This window comes from Gymnoscopelus braueri (genome assembly GCF_963280865.1).
Source record: "Gymnoscopelus braueri genome assembly, chromosome: 18".
NCBI lineage: Eukaryota > Metazoa > Chordata > Actinopteri > Myctophiformes > Myctophidae > Gymnoscopelus > Gymnoscopelus braueri.
The window spans coordinates 45,527,402-45,547,197 of record NC_137618.1 but is presented as its reverse complement, the minus strand read 5'-3'; the positions used below and the strand labels follow the sequence as shown (position 1 = coordinate 45,547,197).

Below are 19,796 nucleotides of genomic sequence, written 5' to 3'. Positions count from 1 at the left end.
AACACATTTTTACAAATAAATGAAAAAGGTAATTGAAAAAACAGCCCCAGGGAGATGTTTTCAATGAGTCTAACATGGTTAAAATGGAGTTTGAAGTTACAATGAGTTTATATAGAAGGGATGAAATGATAAAATGAATGTCAAATATACATTACACTTTCAGGGGTGAAACACAAAAGCCTAGTAAACGTTAAAATGACGCTAAACATGTTTGAAAGTTAAATATCCTTTAAAGTCATACAACGTTCAAGACGAGGTGAATTGTTTGACTCCTGCTTTATTTTAAAGTAGCCTATTTATCGCACGCTGAATGACGGGCCTGGTTGGTAACTATAGCACAATGTCTTAGCTAATAATAGTAGTTGTGCGAAGAGACGGTTATGTGAGACAGAACAGAGACTGGGCATAATTAGTGCATTTTACAACAGCTTGCGGCCACACACAGGAGAAATTATATGCTGCGCTGTTTTTCTAAAATGTCAGCTGGGTATTATGGATGAGGTTATGAAAGTGTGTGTGTGTGTGTGTGTGTGTGTGTGTGTGTGTGTGTGTGTGTGTGTGTGTGTGTGTGTGTGTGTGTGTGTGTGTGTGTGTGTGTGCGTGTGCGTATGAATGCCCACATGGCTTAGTTAAATGCCAGAGCGATTGTTTCACCAGCTCAGCAATCAGCGCGGTGAAACCCAGCATCGTCCCCCCTACTGTATAAATCATCCTCTTGTCAAAAAGTGAATGTAACTCCTGCAGAGGCAGGAGTTACATTCACTCCTTTGGAGTTCAGGCTGATGCGGGACGGGACGGGACGGGACGGGACGGGACGGGACGGGACGGGGGTGCTAGGCAGATCAGAATAGAGCCGAGTCACACACATATCAGTGTAGCCGATACGCCGGGCATTGTTTAACTTTTTTTTTTTACGACATCGCTTCGGTATCTGCAATTGTGCAGCCGATGTGTCCTGCCTCCCCATTTTGGGCAGGTCATTATATAGCTTGAGGAACCGAATAGAACAGTGTTTTTCAACCCTTTTCATATCAAGGTCCATTATTTATTCGGTATTTGAGCCACGGACCACCGTTTGATGAGATTTAGACTCTCAGACCCAAGACTTCGAATATTTTGTTATCGTTGGGTACAATTTTGTCCACAATTCCATGCTGTATCGATGTTGGTACCATAGGAGAGATAACAGGCAAACGTTGATCAAAAGAACAATTATTTAATTAAGTAATGCAGATGTTTAACAATACTTTAACTCTTGAGAGCGTAAAATGAAACCAAATGGACCGGTTTCATTTTACACTCTCAAGAGTTAAAGATCTATAAGGGTCCATTTGGTTACCAACTCACCATCATTTAGCTGGGGACCACCTGGAACCCCCTCAAGGACCATTGGTGGTCCCCGGACCACTGGTTGAGAACCACTGGAATAGAACATGTCACCATTTCTCCATTGAACTCAATGTAGTTCCCTGTTCTTTTCTGTCGCCCTTTTACTTTGAATGGTGTTCCACGTTCCCGATTGGGGAACATTTTCAAAAAATAGCAAAATGATACCATAGAAGCTCACAACATGTCGTGTTGTGACATGTTATAAGCTTTTAAATTATCTGTTTTAGAATTGTTTTGGAAAAGGGCTTATATGCTTTGTTGACCAGGCTCTCCCAGGACCTGATACTAAGAATACTAAGATCTCTATTATTTCCCTCTACACAAAATCTCTTCACCAAAAATAGCTTATCTACGAGCTCACAATGCATCGCGTTGCCCAACACATTGTGAACTTGTAGATCTGCTACTTTCGTTGAATGCTCACCCCCGGAATAGGGGCACTGGGAACAATAAAGTTCAATTTATGCGTTAATTTTTTTGTATTATCAAGAAGTTATTTGTGTTTATTTCTATATATATTTTTTTTCTTTTAAATTAAATGTTTTTCAAATTGATTAAGATTTTTCCCTTTTTTTCTTTTTACAAAATATCAGTCAAAAGATTGTTAAAATCGGCAATCTAGGACTCTCCAAAATCTGTATCGGATCTGGCATGGGATCAAACGTGTGTCTAAGTTTGCACAGGTGGAGACGTTCTCAGCCGAAACCCCTTTCTCACCTCAACACGATAAGCACCCTGAGAACATCAATCTCAAATGTGAGTGGGAAACAAAATATGCTTTTGTTGTCATAAACACCTCGCTAAGAAAAATACATGGCTTTGCCCTCCACCCCCGGCTTCAATTTCTCTCCTATTATTTCTCAGACCCATCATCGTTTCCCGTCTCGGTTCGCCCTGCCTGGCTCCATTCCCATCTGCCTCACTTACACTATATCTCAATCAAACCTTTGGGCTTTGGCAATTTCTTTCCTCTTAACCCATCAAGGCCGGGAACGCATCTGTGTCACTTTAGATTTCTTTGGCAATTCCAAAAATAGCAATCTACAAGCTCATAGCGAGTGCCACACTACAAGCTTGTAGATCTGCAATTTTTTTGGAAATGTGTGCAAATCTTTGAATATATAAAACTCAAATCTTTGCTTCTGGGGGTCCCAGGAACAAAATATTTTGAGATGGGGGGGGGTCCGCGGACAAATACATATCATTATGGGGGTCCTTGACATGAAAAACGTTTGAGAACCACTGATATCATAGCATAGTTAGGATTTAGAAGACAAATAGAATCCCCCAGAAGTAAAGATTTGAGTTTAAAAAACACATACATTCAAAGATTTGCACACATTTTCACGATTAAAAAACAAATAAAATAGCAGATTTACAAGCTCGTTGTGCGGCACTCGGTGCCGCGCTACGAGCTTGTAGATCTGCTATTTTTTAATAGCCCAAAGTATAAGATAATGGTTAAAAGTGGTTAGAATCTAAAATGACACAGATGCTTTCCTGGTCTTAATGGGTTAACCTGCTTTCTCTAGGGGAGGGGGGGTTCTGCCCTCGCTCTCCATTGGTGGGTTTCTATAACCTAGTCAACAACGCCATGTCTGCCCCCCATCCCCTCCCCCCGGTCAAACCCCCTGGAAGCAGAACATAGGGCTGTATAGAGACGTTATGACATTATAGGATACTACTGTCATCCACACTCAGCCCTCTGCATGAACCCTCTGCCTTCAATACCAGTCACTGCATGAAAAGGGGGATAAACGTGAATCTATGGGAGAAGTATTTCCCCAGTCAACACATACATTTTGAGAGTAAAAGGAAAATGCACCTCACTTGGAAGATAATACGTATAGCTACAGTTTAAATGCCTGGGCATGTGTCTCCCTTGCCTCCTGCTATATAGCTGCGTGTGTGCGTGTGTGCGTGCGTGCGTGCGTGTGTGTGTGTGTGTGTGTGTGTGTGTGTGTGTGTGTGTGTGTGTGTGTGTGTGTGTGTGTGTGTGTGTGTGTGTGTGTGTGTGCGTGTGCGTGTGCGTGTGCGCGCGAGACATCACTAAATATACCTTATTTTTTTTACGTTTCCTACAATTATTTGAAAGAAAAACAAAGAAATAAATTCAGAAACAAAAACATATTTCTGAACAATTCCTGAAATAATCGAAACGTTCCATAAATAAAAAAACTGAAGAAAATAGTGAAAATAGCAGATCTACAAGCTCACAACCCGTCGCATTGCGATGCATTGTGAGCTTATAGAGCGGCTATTTTCACTACTGACTACGGCTTAAGTGTTTACTTCATGTAGTTTGGTTCCCGGGGATTGGACCGAATAGATTTTTCGGGTCTCGAATCACTTGTTCTATAGGAACCAGCAGTGTGAGAGAAAAAATCAGCACAACGTACACAAACAAGCTGAATCTCTGGGGAGGAAAGAGAGATATGTTGCACTGTCAGCACTTTGACACACCCAGCGAGTTAGCCATTTAAACCCTATGTACTTGGTTGACGGGGGTCCCCCAGGGCTCTGTACTTGGCCCACACATTAACTTTAATTAACCACAGGTTATTTGTGTTTATTTTGTACTTATTTTGTTGAGTGGCTATACGTTATGTCACGGTCCGCTCCTCGCTCCTTGGGACTTTGACTTTATTATTTAGCCTTTGACTGCCCTTATAAGGTCTTGGACTTATTAGGAGTGTTCTGTATCCTTGACTGCCCTTTTAAGGTCTTGGAGTTATTAGGCCTTTGTTCTGTTGTTCTGTATCTAGTCTTGTTATTTGTTACTCTGTTGTTGCCCTGCTTTTGTGTACCTTTATTTTGTAGTATTGTAGTATCTTGAGTTGAGTGCCGTTAGTTTGTATTCCTGTTCTTTTAGTTAATAAATACTTTGAACCGATCTGTTCAGCCTCCGTCTCTCCTACATTTGGGTCGTGCATCCTGCCCTGACTCAAACCGTGACACGTCAAAGGTTCTCAATAGAAACGTATCAAATCTATGCTTTTCAAATGTATTTGAAAATGTTTCACTTCTTCAAAAAATATCGGTCAAAACATCTGTAATCGGTAGGACTTGTCAAAATCGGGTTAAGACCAAAAAAAAATGACATCAGGTCGGATTGAGTGATCAGGGCAACCACTGTCTGTGGAACAATCGTGAGCTTGTAGATCGGCTATTTTAGACAAATGTGCGCATATTCGCCCCCATTATGACATTCCCAAAATAGCGACGCTACTCTGTAGATTGTCAGGAACAATCTGCGGGGGGGGGAGGGGGCATAGGGCTGCGGAAGAAGAAGCCCTGGGGGGAATGTGGCGGTGAGGGAAAAAATAGAAGAGAGCTGTGTTAAGAAGAAATGACAAAGCGCAGAGCTCTAATCACACATTAATCACCCCAGAGGCCCTCTCAGTCTGCAGCTTTCAAAGTCATCCCCCCAGAAATAGGATGTCATAATAACTCCCATGCCCCTTATCAAGCCTGACTGATCTCGCTGGAAATTATTCAAACGATGATCAGAACGAGGGTCTGTGTGAGGGAGATTATGTGATTGCTTTGAAACTTGTTTCAAAAAGTACAATTAATACAAATTTACACACACAAAAAAAAGCACCAAAATAATTTATGGAACCTACAGATCCTTTGCTGAATCATAACCCGTTATCCTCAGCCATATTTGATTGTTTTGTCATAATGATGGTGTCGTGTGGCTTGTAGATACTATGCTATTTTAGCAATTTTTAAAAATCATTTTCACCTATAATGACGAGCCCAAAACAGGGATGTCAGTTTGAAAGTTGCTAACTCTGGTTGCCCTTTTTTCTTTACTAACGGGAGGAGTGGAGCAGCAGTCTTTGCTCGTGTAGACATGAGGAACATTCTAAATAGATACTCAGGACAAAAGGTCATGGCAGGATATAGTCTTAAGCCAGTAGAGGTTCTTGTAGTGTGGATGACTCCCTTTCCTTTAAACAAAAAATGTAAGGGAAACTTATAGGGCTAGGCTATATGACGTCAAATAATTAAATCAGCCCCCTCTTGTAGATATAATGACATACTGACGGGTGCTCACAATACATGCATTATATTATGTGCATTGTTTTCTATGCAAACTATAACAATTGTCAGGGTCTGGAAACAAACATGATCCTTTAGCACTGACCTGCTGAGACACACAACCATCTGTGAACAAAGAGGTTCTCGTACAGAGACAACTCAGTTCAAAAGAAAAGGTTACAGTCAAGTTTAAACCCCCAAAAAGCCCAGTTATCAAACACTCAAAGGATCTAACAAAAAAGCTAAAAAATAAATCGACAACAAAAAACAAGTAATCCAACTGAAAGTAGTGTCAAAATAAGGTCAGTGTCCAAAGGCAACGATCTCACAAGTAAAGGCCAGTCTACACGGTGTACGATCAAAGACTATCAACATACACAAAAGTGAAGAGACAGCAGTCGTACATCCACTGACCTGAACAAGAAACGGACGTGTCTGTTTCTTGCATTTGCTGGACGTCTAGTGGTGTAAACCTCTGACCTCACGATTCAATTTGATTACTATTCTTTAGGAAACAGGGATTAAAGAAAAAAAAGTAAGTTTGACCAATCCAAATACTTAAAATAAAAGATAATCTAAATGAGTATTACTTTAACATTACTACTGAGCAGCAGTGGCAAATAAAGTTACAAGGCAAGAGGAAGACATGCAGTATGCCTGTAGCCTTCAGTAGACACCTGAACCATTAATGCACCTTGCATGTGGGAAGAGGAAAAGTCAGAACAGAGCTTGTTTATAGTAGACCCACTGGTTTTTGACAGCTAACATTCAAAACATATTAGTAACTTTTTAGAGAGAAGTTGTGCCTTTACTGTTTTTAATTTGAGGGTTCCCCTCTATTCACTTTTACATTTGATACACAGAACATAAACACGAGTTTGTCTCTCGGAGCTTTTATTAGTCCTACTAAATGACTTCAACGTTTTCACTAAACCATGAGAGTTATGACCTTTCTTTTATGATAAATGCATCTATAGTGTATTTCCACCAGCAATTAACAGCTCACATCCTCTGCGGTTTTAACATTAAAGCATACGTTTAGTTAGAAACTTTAGCATTGTTTATGGTTGGGAATCGGAACCTAGCCTACTAGTGTAATGTATAGGCTATACTGTACCTCTCCATCTACACAATTAGACCCATTACCTGGAGTTATCCATAATTGACTTCTGTATACCGATGACCTGACAGTAAACTTACACAATCCGCACTGCATTCAATTTAGTCCGAATGACACAATGGAGTCTCGATAAGACAGGGGAAGATGCCGTGCCGGATTACTTGACAACCAGCACACATTAACCGACCACCTTCTTCCCCATCTTTTTTTGCAGCTCTACACTGATCTCATATAAGGGAAACATGGACAGAGAGCAGGGGAGTGACATGCAGCAGATGGTCAGGCATTGGAGCCCATGTGGGAAGCGTCCTAACCATTCATCTCTTGGGTCGCCTGGGCTCGCTGTTTCTTTTGGTTTCGTTTTTCCTTTAAACGGGCTCGCTTCCTCTGGCGGGCTCGCTGTTGCTTGGTAGTCATGCCTGCCAGTTCCCACCTGATGTTGTGTGGAAGTCCCGACTGCTCCAGACCGTACTCAATGACCGCTAGCTTGCATAAGGTCTTCAAAGCGGGACTCAAGTCTAAGATATACACGTCGTCCACATCGCCGTGGTATGTGCCTCTGGACGTGTATCCCTTAAAGAGGATGATACGATCTCCCACCATGCAACAGCACATAATCCCCGAATAAGGGCGTTTCCCCTTGGGCTTAACCTTCTTCCAGGAGAAGGTCTCCGGGTTGAATTTCCACAGATCATTGAAGGTTCGGTTCCTATTGTTGTTTCCGCCAAATATGTACAACTCTCCATTGTGCGCAAAGGCCGAATGAGCGCAGCGTGGCTCTGGAAGAAGCGGTGCAGTAGGCGTGCTCAGCCAGCAGTTCGTCTCTGTGTCAAACACCCCGATGTTGTTGTCCTGGTCCCATATGCCCCCAAATACAAACATCTTTGTCCCGATGATGGTGGCAGAGTGACGTGCCGAGGCAGGCGGCACCGTGCCTGTGGTGTCGAGTAAAGACCAGACCATTGTCGTGGTATCCAGCTTGTAGATGTAATTGGTGCGTTTAGCCACCTGGGTAAATCCTCCATAGATGTACATGGCCTTCCGTAGGACACAGGCCGAGTGGTCGTAATTCCATTCCGGGATGGTCCCGGAAATCCGCGGTTTAAACCATCGGTGGGTGTCCACGTCAAACGCATAAAGCGTGTTGCAGCAGCTCTCCGTGCTGCTACCGACTCCCCCCCAGATGTAGATGGTGTCCTCTATCAGCACCGCCGTGTAGTAGGAACTAACAGGGGGGACCTCTGGGCGACTTCCGGTAGTCACCGGGGGAAGCTTCTTCCAGCGCAGGGACACTGTGTTGAAGACGGCGTGCACGTCGTTGTGAACGTCGGACAATCCAAAGGAGTACACCTTGTGCCCGACGGCCAGAGCAGCGAGAGAAGTCTTTGCACCAAAGACGTTGTGTCTGGCCGCTCTGGCGGTGCTCAGATGCACCGTCCAATGCAACATTGCACACACCAGCAGCTCTAACCTGAATGGATCGATGGCGTCTTTTGCTCCGTAAAAAGAATGAAGTCCAAATATGTGCGCTTCACCTTACATTGGTACAGCAGTGCAAACGTCACACGATGCCTGGCCAATCCGCGAAGCTGATGGGTTGGTTTGGCCAATCAGGGAAGCCAAATTCCATTGGCCTGTCAGAATTATTACATAATAATAATAATCACCTGATCGCAATTATTTGTGATAAGCGCAATTATTTAGCATAATTATTACAATATTTCCACTCATCTATATATAAAACGGCTGGATGAAATTAACAGAAATGCCATATTTCCGGCATCAACATGTCATTGTCTGTGTTCTTTTTAGACACTTTTAACTTAATTTACGGCCATAGTACTTTATTGTGATTATTGGTAACGGTCATTTCTTTGTATATTTCAGCAATAGTCTTTTTATATTTACGTTATTTGTCATATCTGCCCTGTGCAATGTTGGTTTACAAAGCCCTAAAGGCAAACTTGTAGATCGGCTATTTTCAAATAGCCCACGTATTAAGCTGAAGTGGTTACATTGATTTTGATGCTATACTGTACATTAACACATTTCAATGGGGGCCCCCTGGAACCCCCTCAATGACCCCTGGAGGTCCCAGGACCCCACTTTGATAACCACTGGTCTGGCCAGACGACGTCTGGTGAGTGGTGACATCTAAATTCGATGTATGGGCAAAACTGGGAAAAAGAAAAAGATTTTGTAACTGAACCACAGGGAGTTTAAAATGGAGTAGTTAACACAGGATCCCCTTCGGCCAAATTGAGCTGATCATCTTTTACTTTAGAAGATTGCCGACATGGCAGATGGGCTTTAAAATCACAGAGGATCCTGGCAATTATTACAAATGACTGGACGTCCCCCAGGTATTACTGGCCCTGTCCCGATAAGGCTCATAATCATATATCACTGGCCTGGATGTCTAGTTCTTACATAACAATGATCTAATTTGAGTTAGGACCCGGGGAAGAGGGGTGGTGGTGGGGGGGGGGGGCATGTCTATGGTCGATAGAGGTGGGGTAGGTGGTGGAAGTGAGCCAGAATGTGTCTCTATACTTGCGGAGGATCAGAGAGCTGCAGATGTTTCCTGTCCCATTGTTGTGAACCTAAACAGAAGCGCCAGTTATGGACCTCCAGGCGCCGCTGGTCCACACCACCTCCTTGTCCTCCGACCCCCCCGACCCCCGACCCCTGCTATATAGCCTGCTGGTCCCAACAGCAGGCTATCATAGGCGGACGCTGAAGTGACACTTTCTATTTGGGGGTAAGTTGATAACTGGTGTCTGCTGAGCTGCAGTGGTGGAAAGTAACTAAGTACATGTACTCAGAGTACTGTACTTAAGTACAATTTTGAGGTATTTTTACTTTACTGGAGTATTTCCAATTTTCAGTACTTTTACTTCTACTCCACTACATCTCAGAGGCAAATATTGTACTTTTACTCCACTACAATTATTTGAAAACTTTAGTTACTAGTTACTTTGCAGATATAAATTATTATATTATGAAACATACATTAATCACGTTAGCCTTATTTTATACCTAGGCTATTTGAAAATAGCCGATCTAAAAGCTCACAAGTGAGCTTGTAGATCTGTGTTACTTTTGGTACTTTAAGTACATTTTGATACCAATACTTTTGTACTTTTACTCAAGTAAATTTTGAATTCTGGACTTTTATTTGTAACAGAGTATTTATATATTGCAGTATTGATACTTTTACTTAAGTAAAATATCTGAGTACTTTTTCCACCACTGCTGAGCTGTGAGATGGACTAAAAACCCTGCATGGCCTAAAGCAGTATAAAGGGTATTCAATTAAAATGAAAAGAGGTCCCGTCACACACATTTCCTCCCCAGCAAGGTCTGAAATATCATAATGTATACTTGTGCACTACGATTCAGAGGTTCATGTTGTAGTTGTGGCGCATGGCTGTGAAAATGATGCAATGCAGCGATGCACTTTTACTTTCTTCAGGCAAACACACTAAACGAGAAGAAAAATAAAAAGCAGCCTAATCATAAAAGTAGCACAATAAGCTTCTCAAAGTAAGACTCAAGTAAAGACTGAATACTCAGAATATACCTAAAAAGTGCCTCTTGTGTCTTTATGAAAAAGTGCTTAGTTTGAAAAAGAACTATTATAACACAGCTTTAACCATTTAACCCATTAAGACCTGAAGCCGATTCTACAAATGTCTTCTAAATCCCAACTGTTAAAAAAAAAACTTATGTTGCTCAGTGGTTCTCAAACTCTTTCGTAATTGTCGAAAGAGGACCCCCAAAATGATATGTATTTGGCCGCGGACCCCCATCTCAAAATATTTTGTTCCAGGGATCCCCCAGAAGCAAAGATTTGAGTTAAAAATGTTCGCTTTGAAAGATTTGCACACATTTTCACAATTTTTCAAAAATAGCAGATCTACAAGCTCGTAGTGTGGCACTCGGTGCCGCGCTATGAGCTTGTAGATCTGCTATTTTTGAATGGCCAAAGTGTACAATAATGCTTTTCTTAATCAAATCTAAAAATGACACGGATGCGTTCCAGGTCTTAATGGGTTAAGTCCTATACACTTTGTGAAACAACAATACAAATAGTAACACATTTGTCGCTATTTTCGCCAAAAAATAGCCGATCTACAATAGGAGAAAGCTGACTCTCAACTGTATTTGGGGTGGCCACAGTAAGTAGGCAGGTCGGAGGGGCTTATTGTCGGTATCAGCCGAGAACGCTAATCCCGTTACGCACCTACCACCGAAGCCGCGCTACTCATTCACGGTGCCCGGGATCCAAACCCATGACCTTGCGATCCAAAGGCGAGAGCTCTACCGACTGAGCTATACCCGGACACTAAAGGCTGTTTGGTAATCACAAGGTCCAGCAAGACAATTAACTCTTACTGACTCTGCGCTGTATTAATAGTGCCCACTGCTCACGTATGTGCAAATGTATAGTGACAAAAAATACCCCCCAAAACATTATGTATTATTATGTGGAGCCAAATAGGGCTGAGCACAGAATATCAATATTGTATCAATATCATGAAAAGGGACAAGATATCATCTAGAATTATTATATTACGATATGGCATAAGTGTGTTGTTTCCTGGTTTTAATGACTTAAGCCTCCTTTTATTCTTTCAAAAAGTGTCAAACTGTTCTGTGATATTTGAATGTATGCATATCCGCTCAGCCCTATAGAGCCAAACCTGGTCAAGGTGTGTGTGTAGTACTTAGGTTAGACCAGGGCAATGAGTGTGTGTGTCAGACAGACATAGTCCGTAGCAGCTGAACGTGGCAGGGTCAGTCGCTCCAAAATACTCTCTTCAGTGCAACATTTTGCTTGGCGAGCAATCGGTTCCATCTGGAGAGGTCCAGCACGTGTCCCACTAGAAGGTCTCCATGTGTCATCACCTCCTTCAAAAAAACCCTGACAGCTGGCTGAGGATTGGATCCCTGAACGAGCAGCAGCAGGAGCTGCTGTCCAAAGGGAGAAGCTGGCAAAGCGTTTTTCGTTTTTTTCCCCCCTGAAGTTTCAAATCAGCTTGTCTGTGTACATCTCTCTCACCCTGAGTCTGTTCCTGCACTATTGGGGGAAATGTGTCTCTCCCTGAAGGTCTTCCGTGGACGCAGTGGACAGCTGTAATTACACAAACTGAAATGTTCTTTGCCCCGTAGCTTTAAATTTAGTTTTTGTAGTAGTGCTTGACGTTGCCACTTTTAATTGATCGCCGATCTGCATGTAGGCCACTAGAGATGCGCGGATCGCGGTTTTAGCCGCGGTTGCCGCGGATAACAGTTTTGGGTGGATTTGGGTCAATCAAATATAATTATTAATTAATATTGGATAAACCTAGGCCTATTATAGCTTTAAAAAGCACTTTGCTTTGCTGGCAGCCAGTTGTTGCCAGATTTTGCGAGAGAAATAAGCAACCAGGTCTATGAAAACAAGCCCAAAACAAGCGCCAAACAAGCCCAAAAGTCGTTATAAAAAGCAGACATGGCAACAAAAAGTGAACGTTCGAACGTCCCCCCCCCCCCCCCCGTGAGTGAATGTGAGTGAGTGAATGAAGACAGGCTTGTTGTTACCATGGACATGGATTGTATACAGTCACTACATCGCAACAGTAGTGAGTAACATTGTTTATAAGAAAACTAACGCCAGGAAAATAATAATTATTTAATGCGGTTGGTACGGATCTATAAATAGGATGATATAATTAATGCGGTTGGATGGCGGATGGCTAATGAACGTGTGCACGTGGATTTGGCTGACGAAAACCCCATCTGCGCATCTCTAGTAGGCACAGCTTTTGGATCGGCTATTTTCGCCGAACGTTCCCCCCCCCCCCCCCCCTTTTCCAGATTAGGGACGCCCCCAAGGGTTCATGTGGTTAAGATGACACTTGACTATACAAGTGTTTCTCAAAGTGGGGTTCACGGACACTCTGGGTTCCTTGAGGAGGGTTCCATATGGACCCTTACAGGTCTTACGGGTCCATTTGGTTCCATTTGTACACTCTCAGAGTTATAGGGGAGCTTGAAATTGAAAAGTTTGAGAACCACTGGACTGGACTAGACTAGACAACTTATACAAGACAATAGTGAACAGAAATAATTCAATAAATTAAAAAAGTTAACGATTTCCACAAAGTCATCAGGTAATACTCATCCAGTGTAAAGGCACCAATACTGTCCTGCATGTCTGATACATTACTTTTACTGTAGGCCTATATATTTGGCACTAGTATAGGATCATTGGAGGAGGACAAACAATGGAGATTGAAATTCTTCTCTACTACCTCAGACATGGCTCTGTCTATGGGGGAAAAAAGCCAGTGTCTTAGCATCAGGGACAGTGACCCTCAATACCCTGTCTAACTACTTCTCCTAAGTGAGTGACACCCCACAGCCACAACACTAGAAGGAGCGACCATGATCTGGTATACCACCCAAATTTAGAACAAACATGGGAAAAATAACATTCTACTGCTCTGCCACCAAAATTCGGAATGCCCTGAACACTGTCCATTAAAGGATGTGAAACACTGGTTTCTTTCAAATCTATCAGGACACCACAAGGGGAGGCACATGTAAATTCCCATTGAAAGGAGGTGTCATTCACTGCTGCCATTTTTCCTTTTTCTCCTTGTTGATGACATGTAGTATTGTGTAAATGTGTTATGCTATGTTGATGAATTGAATACATAGGACCACAATGGAAACAATTCCACAGGACTTTTTGGGGGTTATCCTTTTAGCCTTAAAGCGGTAGTTCACCCAAAACATAACTTTTTTTCTATCGATTACTCACCCCATGGAGACTTGAATTCATGGATATTGTTTTGTTTTTGTCACATTCCTAAGCCAATAATGTGATGACCAGCGGATAGGCAGCGGTTCCGGTAGGAGACTCAAAGGAGACTTTTTCTGTCTCCTACCGGACCCGCTGCCGGTCATCACATTATTGTCTTAGGAATGCGACAAAAACAAAAAAAATATCCATGAATTCAAGTCTCCATGGGGTGAGTAATCGATAGGGAAAAAAAGTCATTTTGGGGGTGAACTATCCCTTTAATGTCTTACTGTACCACATGCTGTTAACATGTCTGACTAATAAAGTATTAAAAAAAAAGAGAAAAGCTCTATGTTATGGTCTCGATATCTGGAAATGGTGTGAATTGTATCTCTACCAAAGTGGACTTTTTTTTCATTCATTATTATTATTCCTTAAAATCATGAAACATCTAGATGTAGGATTGTTAGACCTGAGCCGAGGTAATACTCCTGATGTCACAATGTAGCCTAAAAGTAGACGGTAATGCTCTTTTTGTTCGACTAGAAGTACTTTTCCTTAAAACCCCCGAGGTCATTATAATTCTTACAGACAGTTTAATCAGTCTAGTAAAACACGACTAAGTACAGTAAGTACCTCCTATTTCTCGCTTTTACAGTCAAGATTGCATAACATCTCCTCCTGTATTAACTGAGAAACCAGGTCTTTCGAGGTGAGACTCAGCAGTGTGCTTAAGTCTTTAAAAATGCAGCAAATGAATATATACAGTACATCCCTGTATAACCTAATTGGTGTCATTTGTAAGGATATGTGGGGCCTAACTGTTTTCATAAAGCCAGATCACAGTGGTCTTTAACCCATTAAGACCGGGAATGCGTCTGTGTCATTTTAATGTATTTGGCTATTCAAAAACAGCAGATCTACAAGCTCATAGCGTGGCACAGAGTGCCGCGCTATGAGCTTGTAGATCTGCTGTTTTTTTTTAAGATCGTGACAATTCGTGCAAATCTTTGAATATATGTTTTTTAAACATTTTTAACTAAAATCTTTGCCTCTGGGGATTCTACGAATGTCTTCTAAATCCTAACAGTTAAAAAAATAAATAATAATAATAATGTTGCTATAATATCCGTGGTTCTCAAACTTTTTTCATGTCAAGGACCCCCAAAATGATATGTATTTGTCCGCGGACCCCCCCCCCCATCTCAAAACATTTTGTTCCAGGGACCCCCAGAAGCAAAGATTTGAGTTAAAAATGTATATAATATATTCACATATTCACGATTCCCCCCCCCAAAAAAATTTTGCACATCTACAAGCTCATAGCCTCGGTGCCGCACTATGAGCTTGTATATCTGCTATTTTTTGAATAGCCAAAGACATTTTTAATTGACACAGATGCGTTCCCGGTCTCAATGGGTTAATCTCAGCAGCATGCCTTCGGGGGTTACTGTATTTAAGTAAACTGCTTTAGAGCCACAATGTAGGCTAATTTCCTTCCTGTGAGCCGGAGTGCCTGTGTTATAACAAATGCCACAGCAGAGAAAAGGCTACTGTACATTGTTTAAAGCTGGGCCACGGACTTGAGCAAAGGATATAATTACAACAAGTTACATTAACTTCACACCGTTTCCCACACATACAAACAGAATAGCATACCGTCTCTGTCGGGTGGAAACCTCATTGTGTCCAAAACTGTTACTTTTCAGGATTCAAATTCAAAAACGCAAAAGTAGCAGATCTACAAGCTCGAAACGCGCCACGAAAGTTTGCGCCGCGTTTCGAGCTTGTAGATCTGCTACTTTTGATGCTTTTGTATGACGCTGTAGTATGATCAAGTAGGACATTCATTTACGAAAAAACACAACATTTTAGAACATGGAGATATGGGAGGTTCCTGCCCGACAGCAACGCTATAATGCTAACATACACACATTTGTGTACGTGTAAGTGTGTTTGCTTGAGGGATTCACTCCCTCTCCTCCCTGTCTTTCACAAACACTGCCGTAGAGCTTGTACAGTACATCTGCTATTTAATTATTATTTTTTTTAATGTAATTTTCTTTTCACAAATCTTCTCTTCTGGGGGTCCCTGGCACAAAACATTTTCCGATGGGGGCCAAATATATGACAAGAAAAACTTTGAGAACCACTGCTTGACCATGTACATGTATTTTCATTATTGGTCCCTGTCATTGTGAGTCATTTATGTTTATATTTCAGTAATAGATTATATTTGAGTTATTTGTTATATCTGCCCTGTGCAAATGTTTGTTTACAAAGCCTAAAAGGTAAATGGTACTCTAATTTGTATATATTTACAGAGTTCAATGCAATACACAATTAATTGCAAAGTAACTGATCTTGCTAACAGCCCTATATGCTAACAAAGATGCACACGTTTGTGTACAAGTGTGTTTGCTTGAGGAGTCATTCACTCCCTCTCCTCCCCATCTCTCACAAACAATGCAGCAGTGCACACACACACACACACACACACACACACACACACACACACACACACACACACACACACACACACACACACACACACACACACACACACACACACACACACACAGCCACGTGGCTGGCTATGCAGCGCATGGGTAAATAAATCCCTCAGAAACCACCTGTTCAAATATATATGTCACCTGTCCTGCAAGGGTCTGGGGGTCTTTGTGAATGCTCGGATAACAGGACACATGATTGAGTGGGGGTTAATGGGGACAAACCTTGGACTCTAACAACCATTCTGCCCTCCAAAGACGACTGACATAAAGGGACACATGACTGACAGGCGAGGGCAACCGAATGACGACGCAGTCTCGATTGACAAGAACCCACTGTCACTCAAGGACAAGAATAACCACGGTGTTGGTTACTGGAGAGGCCACAAGCACACAGAAAGACCAATAGGCTCTATGTGCAGGAGCCATATTGGGAAGAAAGGGCTTCACAGGTGTTCCCAATGATGCTAATGAAGGCTCTGTTCCATTTAGTGTAGCACAGTGGTTCTCAAACCTTTTAATTTCAAGGACACCCATAACTCTCAGAGTTACACACCTGTAAGGGGACATTTGGAACCCCCTCAAGGAACCGTGAGGGTCCCTGGACCACACTGGTGTAGCATGAGTGTTTCCAGTGAGCCAACATTTAACAATATCAGCACCCTGACTCTGTTTGACCAGAATGGAACTGAGCCTTCATTTAGTATCATTGGTAACACCTGTGAAGGAAGTAAGGAAGAGGCCCAATTTCTTTACAATATGACTGCTGTGCATAGAGCCTATTCATGGTTCATACAGCAGCCCAACTCAGCTTGACCGTTGCTTCCCACACACTCAAAGGGTTTCTGGATAAATATAACATGACATAAACGTTAAGGACCTGCTTAAAAAAAGTACTTACACCTCCTTACACGTGACGAAATAAACGATCCGAAAATGCTTCGGTGAATATTCAAAACTGTTAATTAATTCATAATATATTAAACTATTAATTTTAGTGATGCTTCATTCACACAGGTTGATGCTTTTAGTCACAACCTATTGATTTTGTTTGGAAACAACTAAAACAAAGAACGCATGACACATGACACAAACAGCAGTTTAAATTAATCACACAAAATAAATGTTCTCGGTGTGTGAGGACCTTAACGTGCAACCTTTTGGTACAGTGTTTCTAAACAAGACTTGTGTTGTTACAATGTCTCCCAGTGTCCCACCTCGACGCGTTGTGAGCTTGTAGATCGACTATTTCAAATAGCCTATGAAGCTATATTGGTTTAGTGGTTAGAGAGAGCGAGAGAGAGAGAGAGAGAGAGAGAGAGAGAGATGGGTCAGTGTTCCTCTGTTTCGGCTGGCCAGGGGCTTTTGTTTTAGTTGAATAATGACAGGGAAAGGCATTGAGCCATTGGCCACTTGGCAGGGCGATGCAACATGATAGATGTAACCCCGCATCCTTGAGGAGCCCCAGTCGTTCTGCCAAAGTCTATACCGACCGAGGCACAGAGTTTGTTGCTGTAATGCTGCCTGCCAGGGGCTGTATAATGTAAACCTCCACACACAGTCAGACTCAAATGAGCAGCTAACACATTGAGAATTCATATATGCATGTCATCGCCTAACAGTGTGTAAAGCAATCAATGGTTCCGTATTCATTATTATACAAATCGAAATCGACCGAGCCAGCAGATATGTTACTCTTTACGCTTACGGTTGCTTGTGACAGCGAGCCTGTTTGTCGAACCACTAGGCCGGTGATTAGCAAACTTGTTTTATTTATTTCACAAACCTTCTATGGGAGTCCCTGGCCACAAATATTTTCAGAAAGGGGTCCACGGCCAAATACAAATGAATTTGGGGGTCCTTGACATGAAAAAAGTTTGAGAACCACTGCTCTAAGCCAGTTGTTCTCAAAGTGGGGTCCGGGGACCCTCAGGGGTAACTTTAAGGGGTTCCAAATGGACCCTCACAGGTCTGTAACGCTGAGAGTGCGCTAAAGTGTACTTTAGTACACTCTCAGAGTTATGGGGGTCCTTGACATGAAATAGTTTGAGAACCACTGCTCTAGGCAACCGCTGCACTCCGAAGTCAGAAAGACAAGCAATCACATTACGATGCACTTTGATAGCATTGTGATTTAGAGTGCTGTCACAAATTTTTTTTTTCATGGCACATTGTTATGGCTATGTTATGTCTGCTGAGGACAAAAGGAACGCGGCGGTAATTTTTTTTTGACGCAATGCTTCTCCAATTTCTCCACCCATAGGCAAAGTAAGGCTCTAAACGGCCGCCTGGGCCCTCATGTGACAGTGTTCTTCTCTCTATGTCCCTCTGGTAAGAGGTTACCGGCTGTCACAGTCACAAAACTAGAGCCCGACTGATATATCGATCTGGCCGAAATATCATCATGATTTTACTTTTTTGATTTTGGCTGCAATTATGCAGCCAAAGCGTCCTGATTTTTAACCACGTTTAACCTGGTGTCCCTATTTTGGGCATGATTTCAGTTTTCCAAAGTAAAAAAATTTGAAAAAAAAAAAAATAGCCTATATACAACCTCCCACCGCATCACATTGCTTAATTGGTTAAAAACATAAACAAACATATAGTTTTTTATAACAAATTATCATTAGCCAAAACACTGATAATCGGTGGTCTAGGACGCCAAAATCGGGATCGGCATCGGACCCAAAAATCAGGGAATTGGTCAGGCTCTTCACAAAAAGAGAGACAGCGAGATCCCAAAACGGCGTTGGCGGCCGCCACGCCTCCGCCGCGCATCTGGCACGACCGCCGCGCGTCTGGCACGAGCGCCGAGCCTCAGCCACGAGCGCCGAGCCTCTGCCTCTCCGCCACAGACCGTCAGTTCTCCGCCGCACCCGCCGCGGCGGAGACGCCACCGTCACGGCGGAACCTGCCACTGACAGCCACTGACCGCCACGGACCCGCCACAACCCGTCACTGAGCGCCACTGACAGCCACAACCGCCACTGACCGCCGCCCGCCACAAGCGCCGCCTCCCGCCACGAGTGCCGCCTCCCGCCACGAGCGCCGCCTCCCGCCACGAACGCCAAGCCTGCCGCCACGAACCGTCACTTTCCGCCACTGACCGCCACTTTCCGCCCCGACCCGCCACTCTCAGTGGCGGTCCGCCACTCTCAGTGGCGGTCCGCCACTGACAGCCACTCCTCCGCCATGACCGTGGCATATTTTGCGCATTGAGACAGAGGAGCAGTTGAGATTTCATTCGGCCAGATCTTTCTCAATTTTACTTGAATTCTTATAATTTTTATGTTTATATGATCTGTCAAGTTTATATTTTCCGGTCTATCAGTCATGAAATGATTATATATTTTTTTATAATTTATTATAATGTAAAATGATATCAAGCCGGAGTTTTCCGTGCGTAATTACGCACGTGGTCTGCTCTCCCCCCCCCCTCTACACCGATAACTCTTTGCCAAAAATAGCCGATCTCCAAGCTCACACTCCGCGCATATAGTAAATAAGATGGTTATTATTATTCATATTATTATTATAATGACAAACAGTGAATGTCTGACGGACAGAAAGCCTTCTCGAATGATGCCCCGTTGAAATGATATCAAAACGAAATCAAAGTGAGTGTGCTCCAACGGCCTGGGTCTGTCTGTCTGTCTGTCTGTCTGTCTGTCTGTCTGTCTGTCTGTCTGTCTATATCTGTCAAGCTCCTTGCCAAAAATAGCCTATCTACAAGCTCACAACGCCTTGCTGCGAGTGACCTTGTAGATCGGCTATTTTTGGTGTGAGTGAGTGTGCTCTAACGGGGGAACACCCTTCCACTTCGAAACACCTCCACATCGACGCACCCCCACTTCGACGCACCTGGGGTCCGACCCACCGGAGGTCCGACACATCGCTAGTCCGACCCGAAATGGATATTTCACCCCCCCACTCCGAA

At 42.9% G+C, this 19,796-nt stretch overlaps 2 protein-coding genes across 2 annotated transcripts in view; both read right to left on the bottom strand.

Moving 5' to 3' along the window:
* LOC308073693 (uncharacterized protein) overlaps positions 1–5,169 on the bottom strand; it is a 285,484-nt gene extending 280,315 nt beyond the window's left edge. Inside the window, exon 1 of the mRNA XM_080412764.1 lies at positions 5,159–5,169. The gene's annotated coding sequence lies outside the window, so the exon portion shown is untranslated. The remainder of the gene's footprint in view (positions 1–5,158) is intronic.
* The window catches only part of LOC308073689 (SH3 domain-binding protein 4), an 81,477-nt gene that overhangs the window by 14,965 nt on the left and 46,716 nt on the right, over positions 1–19,796 (bottom strand). The gene's annotated exons all lie outside the window — the stretch shown is intronic.